Consider the following 12,571-nt stretch of genomic DNA (forward strand, 5'->3'; position numbering starts at 1 on the left):
CTGCTAAATTAGGGACGGCTAGCACAAATATCCCTCGTGTAGCTTTGCGCGAAATTACAAACAATCCATACTTTATATTTAATGTTCGATTTATTTATTTGTTTTTTTGCTACCTGTGAGAAGTTTGTTCAAAGAACTGTCAACAATTGCGTTGTATAGTAACTTACCATAAAGGCACCATTCTTTAACGAACTGTTAACAATTGAGTGGTTGTATAGTAGCTTATCACAAAGGCACTATTCTTTAAAGTTTGTTTAGAGAGCTGTTGATAAATGAGTGGTTGTACAGGAGCTTATCACAAAAGCACCATTCTTTAAAGGTTGTTCAAAGAACTGTTAGCCACTGGGTAAGTTATATTGGAGCTTATTACAATGGCACCAATCTTTAAAGGTTGTTTAAAGCACTGTTTAACTGTTGAGTTATTGTGGGAACTTATCATAATGGCGACATTCTTTAAAATTTGTTTAATTAACTATTAAACTGTTTTAGCAACTTCTCAAAGAATGCTATTCTTTAAAGTCGGATTAACCCATACAGTCAATCCAGATATAAAGGCTACCACGCCTTCTGATGCTAGTAGTATTGGTCATTGATAAGCCACGAGCTAATATATTTTTGTGACTCATTTCTGCCGAATGTTTCTTCTATGTTGAGCTAAATAAAGCTGCTGTTTGCACCTTCTTATGTGTTTCAGTAGCTTGTATTTACCGTTCAGCAGTTTTAACAACCTATTTACAAAGGCACCATTCTTTAGTATATTTAAATAACTGTTTAACAGTTGAGTTATTTTAATTATTATATGTCCCTATCACAAAGGCTCAACTCTTTAAAGTTTATTTTAATATCTACCCCGTAACTGTCATGTACGACTTAACAATTGGTGGGCATACTTTATATTCATTCCAGGCAAACTAACTTAAGAACATCGCGAACAACCAAAAGTATTAAGAAGAGAGTCTCGAAGGACAAGGTCATGGAGTACGATGAATGTGTGTAATTCAAGGCTTCTGTTACTGTATAATCAACTCAACTTATAACTGTAGAGCTTCTAAAAGGTTCTTAAATTCTGAAATAAAAAAAAACTGACTAACAAGAAAGAGATACTCCAAAATTCCCATATATTATCATTTGTTTATAGCGTGCGGGTTTACGTTCTGAGAGGCCCTCCAGTGGCACAGCGGTATGTTTATAACGCTATAAACCGGGTTTCGATACCCGTGGTGGGCAGAGCACAGATAACCCATTGTGTAGCTTTGTGCTTAAACTACAACAAACAAACAAACAAAGCCTTCTGACAATTAAAACCATTTCCAGAAATCTCTTCGAACTATAATTATTTTCACAATCTTTGGTGACCTAAACGGCGTTGTTAGTCTCCTTTATTCCTTCTACAGTTTCATAGAATGGTTTTGTTCTTGTTGAAATTGATTCTTTCCGTCCAATGAGTTGCTGAAACTGATTCTTTCTGTCCAATGAGTTGCTGAAATTGATTCTGTCTGTCCAATGAGATGCTGAAATGGATTCTTTCTGTCCAATGAGTTGCTGAAATGGATTCTTTCTGTCCAATGAGTTGCTGCAATTGATTCTTTCTGTCCAATGAGTTGCTGAGATTTATTCTTTCTCTCCAATGAGTTACTGAAATTGCTTATTTCTCTCCAATGAGTTACTGAAATTGATTCTTTCCGTCTAATGAGTTGCTGAAACTGATTCTTTCTGTCCAATGAGTTGCTGAAATTGATTCTGTCTGTCCAATGAGATGCTGAAATGGATTCTTTCTGTCCAATGAGTTGCTGCAATTGATTCTTTCTGTCCAATGAGTTGCTGAAATTGATTCTTTCTGTCCAATGAGTTGCTGAGATTTATTCTTTCTCTCCAATGAATTGCTGAAATTGCTTATTTCTCTCCAATGAGTTGCTGAGATTTATTCTTTCTCTCCAATGAATTGCTGAAATTGCTTATTTCTCTCCAATGAGTTACTGAAATTAATTCTTTCTGTCCAATGACGTTCAAGGTAATGTTTTTTTTCTCTCGAAATTTTACCAGCGAGGAAAACAAGAAACAGTTAACAAATGACAAAAAAATTCCTCCCCAGCTTTGACATATCAAAACTTTTTTTTTAAAGCATCCAGATTTCAAATATCTAAATTCACTTGGAGACAGATAATTCTAGAACTTTCGATAGACAAACATGTAATCAAATATCATTATTTTAAATCTTTATGAGACGGAACTTGTGCATACTAAATGTTTGTTATTGTTGTTTTTATATAAATTTCCATAATATTTTGATATTTAAATAAAATGATGAATTTTAATGTTCGGAAATTACATTGATTTTGTCAGCTTATCCAATTGGACATGCTCATCTTGTTCTAGCTTCAGTTGAGATTTACTTAACCACATGTCCAGTGCTTACAGTCACAAGTGAGAAATACTGAAGCGAAAGCCAGACCTGCATATAATCTGGCTCAGTATTAACGTACTTCGATTTCCAGCCTGAACACCATTTTACGTGGCACACGAGCTGAAGGTTAGGTCAAGACCACATGGCTCAGGCTATAAAAAAGTTAAGTTAAATACCTCCCATGCCGAAATGGCACATAGGATCCAGTGCTGAACTCCGCAGCCACCCCATGTTTAGAACTGTTGACCTGTGGGAGAGAAATCACTCAGCACCTTCCGCCACCTACGCGGCAACTTTTAACCGAACAGCAGAATTAAATCTCAAAATTATAACGCGTTTACAGCCAAAAGTGTGGATCGTGCTTAGGGGCATGTCGCGGCTCAAACCTTGAATCTTCCGATACACAGCATGGCATGCTAAGCGCCAAGCTTTGCTGGATATAATATTTATATGGAAGGTTTTATCTTTATTGGAAACGCATACTATGCTAGGGTTAGCTGGTATTTGGTGTGAAATATCTGCCCCCCAGTGGCACAGCGGTATGTCTGCGGACTTACAACGCTAGTAACCGGGTTTCGATACCCGTGGTGGGCAGAGCACAGATAGCCCTTGTGTAGCTTTATGCATAATTAAAACAAACATTGTGAAATATCTATATAAATAATACGCTTACGTTTCTCTGTCTGAAACTTTCCTCGTAAATTTCCAGACAGAGAAATCTCATACCGCTAGAAAGGCCTTTGACCGAGAAGTCTGGATTGCATATTGGCTTTTCAATTCCGAATCACCTTACGTGTTTTTTGCTTAGTCAAACTTTTTAATGTGACGAGTATACTACACAATAGCACATGTCGTTCTCATCACGTGACGACTGGCTTCGATTTCAACTTTAGTTTTTATTTACAAAGTATTTCACACCAATATCTCTTAAACCACATGTAATCTCTTTACAAAATGAACATTAGACTAAATACAATTTTTATGGGCTTTTTCAACTTATTTAGATCTAAAATATGCAGCGCAGTTTGTTCAAAACCACTTTGTGAACACGCATTCAGACGTTTTTGCATAATCAGCTAAGTTTGCCTTCATTACACCTTTACATTTACTTTACTTTGCAATAATTTAGATTCATTTCATTTCATAGACTGATATAAACACCTTTTATCTAGTTTTTTCTTTACTATAAGTTTTATTCTTCGTTTTATGAGGCTTTTTCAACTGGTAAAACTGTGTCATACACTGAACTCTATATAACTGTTTCATACTCTGTACACTATTATAAATACCATTACTTTACTATAATGTTTACTTTACGTGTAATTTTATTAAAGAAAGTTACGTCTACGTGTAAAAGTTTTTCAAATAGACCAGGATTTATACATAATGCTTGGAAGAAAACGTAGCTTATATGGCGTGCGTGAAAATGACAGAATAAAGGAAAATTCTAGCGAAGGGCATGAAAACTACCGCACATTTTTGCAGGTTGCGGCTAGTATATATATATATATATATATTCCAAAAGTATTCTAGTGTTTGTTTAAACTTAGGTTTCTTTCTAAGGTTCACATGTTTTATAAAAGTATAATCTAAATCAGTGACACGTGAATGCTACAAATCAGTGTTACTCCTAAAAAGAGGTTACTCCTATTAAAATGCCCTTCAGTGGCTCAGCGGGAAGTCTGCGTGCTTACAACGCTAAAAATTGAGTTTCGATACCCGTGACGAGCAGAGTACAGATAGCCCATTGTGTAACTTTGTACTTACTTACAAACTTAACAAAATAATACAATAAATAATTATAATAAGAATATTTATATGAATTTGAAGAGGGAATTCCTGTTGACTTTATTTATTGATACATTCTGACCTTGTCATCTAAAGTTTCATTATTGTTTTCAGCCATTTGGGTTGAGCGTAGCCTAATGGCTAGCGTGTGAGGTCTTATGTTATAAGGTCCAAAGTACGAAACGCAATGCAGATAAATATAACCCTAAATTAAATTAAATTCAAATTCGTGGCAGGAATTTAGGTTTAAAATTCTTTCAAGCCTCAAAGAAATTAGGGGCCTGAAAGACAACCCGGGGTGGTCAGAAACTTCTGTTTCTCTTCACCCGTCATGCTCCTCACTTTTAGATGAAGATGCGTTATAAAAGTGACAATCATTCTCGTTATTCGGTTCCATGAGTTGAACGGCGGGTATTGTTTACTGGTCAGTAGATCAAAATTAGGGACGAATAAGCCTTAAGCCTAGAGATCTCTGATCTGGCCATTTGTGCATAAGGTGCCGTTCAAATTGAAAATACCAGTGCACCAGTGCATTAATCGTTTTGAAGAAGAAGGCTGGCAGTGTTCAAGGGACGAGGCATACTTCTCATCCCTATTCTCTGTCTCTAACAATCTTCATCACATGTGCCTATATGATGATCAATTTCTTTGAGAAAGAACTTATATTTATGTTTATTGTCAGATATTTGTTTCGATTGGTTTGAAGAGTAGTGCGCATGCGTCCCATTTTACATACGAAGTAGTAATGCTTTTAAACGCCAAGTTTGGGTTCTAGTCTTTTACCTCTATAAATTTAACGTTGCTCAAGAGTTAGTGGGCCCGGCATGGCCAGGTGGTTAGGGCGATCGACTCGCAATCTGAGGGTCGCGGGTTCGAATCCCCGTCCCACCAAACATGCTCGCCCTTTCAACCATGGGGGCGTTATAATGTGACGGTCAATCCCACTATTCGTTGGTAAAAGAGTAGCCCAAGAGTTGGCGGTGGGTGGTGATGACTATCTGCCTTCCCTCTAGTCTTACACTGCTAAATTAGGGACTACTAGCGCAGATAGCCCTCGTGTAGCTTTGCGCGAAAATTCAAAAACAAAAAAACAAGAGTTAGTATTTTTTATTCATATGTTATAAGTGACCAGTTGAGTCAAACTTCTAGTTAGGATTGACATATTATTATGTTCTATACATTCAAACTCAGTCGTCGATATTTTTGTTATTCATACATAATATAAGTGTATATATATATATATATGTATGTGTGAAAATATTTATTTCCTTTCTGTGTAATCTTAGAATGTAAGGCAACCCAAAACCCTCATTCTGATGTTTTTTCGAGAATATCGATAAAAAATACTGTAGGCATCCATTTTTACACCATCCGGGAAGAACACCTTACAGTTTACAACTTAACACGTGTGTTACGGCCCTAGCCATTAGTGTTCTTTCAGGAGATAGACTTAATTCGATTTGACGCGTGTACATCAAACTTATCAGTTGGTTAGAAATGTGTGTAATATATATTGTTCTGAAAAAAAAAAGTGATTAGTAATTAAAGAAGCAACGGCCCTTGATGAACAAAAAATGAATTCTTAACCCTTCGGTTTTCTTTTTACCGCGGATTGTTTTTACAACGCAGAAGCTGCTTCAAAATTTAAACGTATGAAACAAAATACAATGTTCTTTATGTATGTGAACATATGATTTCGTTACCACGAGATTTATTCTGACATCTCAGTGCCCGTTTGTTTGTTTATTGAGTTTCGTACGAAGCTACTTGAAGGTTATCTGCACTAGCCGTCCCTAATTGTGAAGTGATAAACTAGAGGGAAGGCAGCTAGTCAACACCACCCACCGCCAACTCTTGGGCCACTTTTTTACCAACGAATAGTGGGATTGACTGTCACATTATAACGCCCCCACGGCTAAAAGGGTGATCATGTTTGGGGATGGGAATCAAACTCGCGACCTTGTTGTTTCTTAGCAATAAGAAGTGTTATAAATGACTTTGTTATGTTCTGCGATTCTCATAAGCAACATTATAAGTGACCTTATTATTTTTCAGTAAAAGTACTATAGTTGATACATGTTCGGTTTTAAAACCCACTTTATTATACTCAGTAAAACTACTATTTTTTTACAAGATATATTACACAAGTGACTTTGTTATTTCGCAGTAAACTAGTGCAGGATTGACACGACATATCACTTAAGTGACTTTGTTATTTCGCAGTAAACTAGTGCAGGATTGACACGACATATCACTTAAGTGACTTTGTTATTTCACAATAAAACTACATATTACACGAGTGACCTTGTTATTTTACAGTAAAACTAGTGTAGATTTCACACGACATATTATATAAGTGACCTTGTTATTTCACAGTAAAACTAGCGCAGGTTTTATACTACATACTACATAAGTGACTTTGTTATTTCACAGTAAAACTAGTGCAGGTTTTATACTACATGTTACCTAAGTGATCTTGTTTTTTGATACACATCTATTTCTATCACAAAAACTACGTAGCTTCTGACGCGAAACCTTCGTTTCTGTCCTCTGGTAGGTCAGCAATGAGCTTACAGACTTACAATGCTACAATCCAAGGTTTGATTCCCAGCTGTGCTAAACAGAGTGCAGCTAGCCCATGATTTTAATTTGGACGAAGAAAACAAGAGCCAACAAAAACAACCATCGTTTCTAAATCACTCGAAAAATCAAGTAAGTTTGTTTGTTAATTGAAGTTCGCCCAAAGCTACTCAAGGACTATCTTCGACTAGCCGTTCCGAATTTTGAAGTGAAAGACTAGAGAAAATGCATCATGTTAATACCACCCACCGCCGACCCGTGGACTAGTTTTTACCAACGAATAGTGAGATTGACCGTGACATTATAACATACCCACGGCTGAAAAGAGTATGCATGTTCGGTGAAGGGATTCGAACCCGTGAACCGCAGATTACGAGTTGAGTGCCCTAACCAACAGGCCATACCAGTGTTCTAACCACCAGACCATGCCAGTGTCCTAACTAACAGGCCATGCCAGTGTCCTAACCACCAGACCATGCCAGTGCCCTAACCAACAGGCCATGCCAGTGTCCTAACCACCAGACCATGCCAGTGTCCTAACCAACAGGCCATGCTAGTGTCCTAACCAACAGGCCATGCTAGTGTCCTAACCATCAGGCCATGCTAGGCCCAAATCAAGTAAGAGATACTATCGCTCATTGAGCCTTTGTTAGCAATACTTACCAGAAATCAAGTAATTTGTTTTAAATTTATTTTAATTCAATCGTATTATTTTATGGTCAAGAAGATTTATAAACCAGAAGTCGGTAAATATAGTGTGACTAATAATTACTTTTATTAAAGTGTCTTTGATTTACTGCTCTTCTAAATTAATGCTGTGACAAGTAAAAGAACATTAAGTGACTGTGCCTGTCTATACTAATAAACAGCCTGTGTGTATGTGTGTCAGTCAGGCAGCGCCATAGCTCCAAGAGGAAAGAAACCTAAAACTTTTCACGCATACTAAGGGAACTCTGAGGATGAGCATCTAGGTAATATTTTTTTTTCTCTCTCAAAAACATTTTGGCCAATATTTTTGGCCTGTAATTTTGCCCTTAAGCCATAAAAAGAGAAGAGTATATGCTGCCATCTGTCGCTTGGTAGAACAAATTGATAGGGAATGAGTGTTTAATAATAATAACGGCCCAGCATGGCCAGGTGGTTAAGGCATTCGACTCGCAATCTGAGGGTCGCGGGTTCGAATCCCCGTCACACCCTTTCAGCCGTGGGGGCGTTATAATGTGCGGTCAATCCCACTATTCGTTGGTAAAAGAGTAGCCCAAGAGTTGGCGGTGGGTGGTGATGACTAGCTGCCTTCCCTCTAGTCTTCCACTGCTAAATTAGGGATGGCTAGCGCAGATAGCCCTCGTGTAGCTTAGCGCGAAATTCAAAAACAAACAAATTAATAATAATAATAACAGTATTGTAACGACAGGCTTTTTTTAAACACGTATAAAAGTGTCATATTATTGGCAGAATTATTATATTTAAATGTTCGTTCGTTTGAATCTCCGATATTCAAATTTTAAAAAAATATTTTTTAATAAAAGTCGTTATTACGTGTGCAGCGAAAAAAAAATTGAAATACGGTCATATTTGCTTTTTTTTCGCTGCACACGTAATAACGACTTTTAATAAAAAAAAAAGATTTTAAAAAAGTTGAAGGAGATACAAGCGAAACTTTCTTCATTTCTGAAGCGAGAAGCGCAGTTGTGATGTTTTACCAAAATTGGTAGACATTCATACGGCCCATGCTGGGGTACATACAAATTTTCAGTTTTGAATTTTGCGGTTCTTATTGGCGTTTTTGCATTTTTTATCACTACTTCGCCCCCTGTTGGTCCATACGGAGTTACATGTAAAGTTGCGGTTTCATATTTTGTGTTTTGCAGTTTTTATAGGCGTTTTTTACAATTACATATAAGAGAAGCAACTTTTCATGTCCTAGTTAAACCTTTCATTAATCATGAATTCACATAAGTTCCGTCCTTGGAACAGAAACTCCAGCTAGTCTATATAATTGTTTATTTGTTTGAATTTCGCGCAAAGCTACACGAGGGCTATCTGCGCTAGCCGTCCCTAATTTAGCAGTGGAAGACTAGAGGGAAGGCAGCTAGTCATCACCACCCACCGCCAACTCTTGGGCTACTCTTTTACCAACGAAAAGTGGGATTGACCGTCACATTATAACGCCCCCACGGCTGAAAGGGCGAGCATGTTTGGTGTGACGGGGATTCGAACCCGCGACCCTCAAATTGCAAGTCGACTGCCCCAACCACCTGGCCATGCTGGGCCAGTCCATATAAATATAATAATACTGTCTGTTGTATGTTCATTTAACTACTTCGCAGGGTGTGGATGGATATTCACCAAAATTGGTATGGAGGTTCATTAGGTCCATGCGGGAGTACATACACATTTTCAGTTTTGAATGTTTCGGTTTTTATTGGCGTTTTTTACCACTACCTCGCCCCCTGCTGATGGATCTTCAACAAAATTGGTATGGAGGTTCATTGGATCCATGAGGGGGTACACACATTTTCAGTTTTGAATTTAGCTGTTTTTATGGGCGTATTTTACCACTACCTCGCCCCCTGTTGATGGATCTTCACTAAATTTGGCATGGAGATTTGTTGGATCAATGGGGAGATACATGCATATTTTTTTAATTACAAATTAAGTTGAGAAGTTTGGCTAGCTGAGAGAATGATTGATTATACCAATTAAATAGAGAGCCGAACAAGTGTTGTTACAAAACTGTTGTTGTTTTACATTTTTAACATAAAACCACCCATAAAAGTGTTAGAATTCATATTATTGGCGTAAATGATTGTATTTAAATGTTTGTTCGTACTAATTCCATATTCATAGAATGATTGAAAACAGTACGTCTTTCTTTTCAGTATTAGTACCTTTATGCATTTCATATGTATTCTTACATGAAAAGTGAAGTTTGGCTCCTTTATGTTTAAAAATAGCTAAACATCAGCCCTCTGTTCAGGTAATATCCGGACAACGAAGGGTAAAGACGGCTAGTCAGCATTAAAGACATTAAGTAATCTTGCGCTTGGTGTATACCGAAGACTTGCGAAGTTTTCCAGTTAAAACGAGGAATTCGTTACTTATTGAGGTAAAGATTAACGTATCTGGTACGTAGATGTGTGTCTGTCTGTGTTGGCAGTGGAGAATGTTGAACAACTTGGTTGAGTCAATTTTGTAATTTTACTGTCTAAACGAGTGGATTTAAACAGGTGGATTTAATGGACATTAATATATATTTATAGATATTCTGCCCAGTGAGGACAACTAATGCAATAGTGGTACAATGTCAACTGAGAATACGCGTAAGTTTACGAAAAATAATAATTGGGGACTTGATAAGCTTACGATACTATGTAATCAGCTGAATACTTCATATCACATGCTTTGTTGTAAAATTCGAGTGTAAAATCATGTGACTTATTTGTCGCCGTAGCAACATGATACCCAGAACTCTTGTTTATTACCATAGAAACATGATCTCTCTCTCATCTCAAACGGAGTTTGATCCGTAGGGTTAACAAATCGTATCTAAGCTATGCTATTATTATGCTCATTGACAAACGAGCCATCCTGTTTGTTTCAGGGTCTCTAATCAGACGGTGTGTAATCATATTGTTGTCCTCGGTTTACACCTTCCTCAAGTGTATTAGATACATATAAAAACATTCATACATATACAGACATACACAGAAATCAAACATACACACATACGTACATACAAGTAGATAAATTTGTGTATCTGTGTGTTTTATAGCAAAGCCACATCGGGCTATCTGCTGTGTCCACCGAGGGGAATCGAACCCTTGCTTGTAGCGTTGTAAATCCGTAGACTTACCGCTGTCCCACCGGGGGGACAAGTATATACAACTGTAGTCGTTATATTTTTCTCATAGTTCGTTAGCATATATGATGCTAATAAATGTTATTTATTAACATTTATTGTTCAGTAGTTCTACAATGATCTGGAAAAACTGTTAGCTTTTATAAAAATCATTAAAAATAATCTTATGTAATATAGTCCTTTTCCAAGGATTTGTCAACATGCAGGGTTAAGAAGTGTTTAATATTAACAACTTTATTTCTTTCAAAACAAGAAGAAGTAAATATATGCAGTCAAGTTAAAAGTAATGTTATTTTTCATTTATTGATAAGAGATGTTACACAGGGATGAAAGCCATCGGAGAAATAACTACCGAGTAATTATTCATCTATCCGGCTAATTGTGGTGCCTCTTTTAATATATCTTTATAGAAATATCTAAGCTCTACATATTGCCAGAAGGGCCCTTCGTTACGATTATTAGTATTAGAGTTCTCTAAGGCCTATAACAACGGTGGTTATTTAATGACTACCAGGTAAACCGGAACTAAGGTAATGACAGGTTGGCATGTGATGCTCGGCGAAGTTACTTGGTTACATATTTCTGAGTCTTTGTTTGGTCTGACGTCGATCTTGACAACACAAATCTTATGTCGTGAAGGGAACTGACAGCCAACACACACACACACAAACCGAACTATCCCTTAGTTACTGCTCGCGATCCCATAGTCCTCGTATAAGTCCTACAGAGCAACCGCAAGTATCAGACACAAAAATTTTCCACTTGTACCCAACCACAAGAACGGAGGGAAGGGGGGAGGGAGTAATAATAACTAATGAAAATGAAAAGCGAATATTTACTATATTAACTGTCCCGTAAATCTAACTTAAACGATACAGAATTAACGAAGTTTGAAACAAGTTTCTTTAGGTTACTTGTTTTACGACAGGCAATTAAACCGAATAAGATAAAAATATGAAGAAATAAACCAATCAGGATCTTTTCTTTCGTAAATTTGTTAAATTGATTCTCTACTTTCGTTATCTCGAATAAAATTAAAACAATAAATTTGAATTTTATTATGAAACTTTACGCAGCATTTTAGTTTTTCTGCTTAATACGGCTCTAACATTCTATAAGCGTAAGCCTATAATGAAACTTTACTTAGCTATCAATAACAACTCATATAAAATTCGAGTCATAGACTCATTAAATACAAGATGGTTGTTAGGATTCACTATACTTAATTAAACCTGAAAAAAACAAAAAAAACGAAAACTACTATTGTTGGAAAAAGTTACAACGTTTATATAATTATAATGTTATACTTACATAAACTTGAAAAACAGGAAAAATCCGATTGCTGGAAAAAAGTTACAAAGCTTTTCGTCAGACACTTCAGCAGATATTTCTCTTGCAACATCTCAACCAACAACTGGTCCAGTTATCAACGCTAGTTTCAAGTTTTGAACAAATCGACTTTCAAAATCTACGTATCTCCACGAGCCGATGTTTCCATTTATGATCGTCATATTTTAAGATCTGTGCAAGAACACAGCTAACAGATGTTTCCGTATATCAAAGTTATCTTCAAGTTATCTTCAAAAAAAAGATAAATAGTACTCACTCCATTCTCCTGTTTAGCATTGTACCAAAAAAAGACAAGTGATTCTCACTCGATTCTTCTGCTTAGACATTGTACCAACAAAACACAAGTGTTTCTCACTTCATTCTTCTGTTTAGACATCGTACCAACAAAAGATAAATGACACTCACTCCATTCTCATGTTTAGACATTGTATCGACAAAAGATAAATGGTTCTCACTCCATTCTTCTGTCTAGACATTGTATCGACTAAAGATAAATGGTTCTCACTTCATTCTTCTGTTTAGACATTGTACCAACAAATTATAAATGGTTCTCACTTCATTCTTCTGTTTAGACATTGTATCGACAA

The 12,571-nt window shown here is 36.5% G+C and overlaps 1 long non-coding RNA gene across 1 annotated transcript in view; it reads right to left on the minus strand.

The window, feature by feature from the left end:
* Window positions 1–12,171, minus strand: part of LOC111086023 — a 65,559-nt gene extending 53,388 nt beyond the window's left edge. The window contains exon 1 of the long non-coding RNA XR_002610795.1: window positions 11,946–12,171. This is a non-coding gene — a long non-coding RNA (uncharacterized LOC111086023). The remainder of the gene's footprint in view (window positions 1–11,945) is intronic.
* Window positions 12,172–12,571: the final 400 nt, after the last annotated feature.

This window comes from Limulus polyphemus, unplaced genomic scaffold (genome assembly GCF_000517525.1).
Source record: "Limulus polyphemus unplaced genomic scaffold, Limulus_polyphemus-2.1.2 Scaffold794, whole genome shotgun sequence".
Taxonomy (NCBI): domain Eukaryota; kingdom Metazoa; phylum Arthropoda; class Merostomata; order Xiphosura; family Limulidae; genus Limulus; species Limulus polyphemus.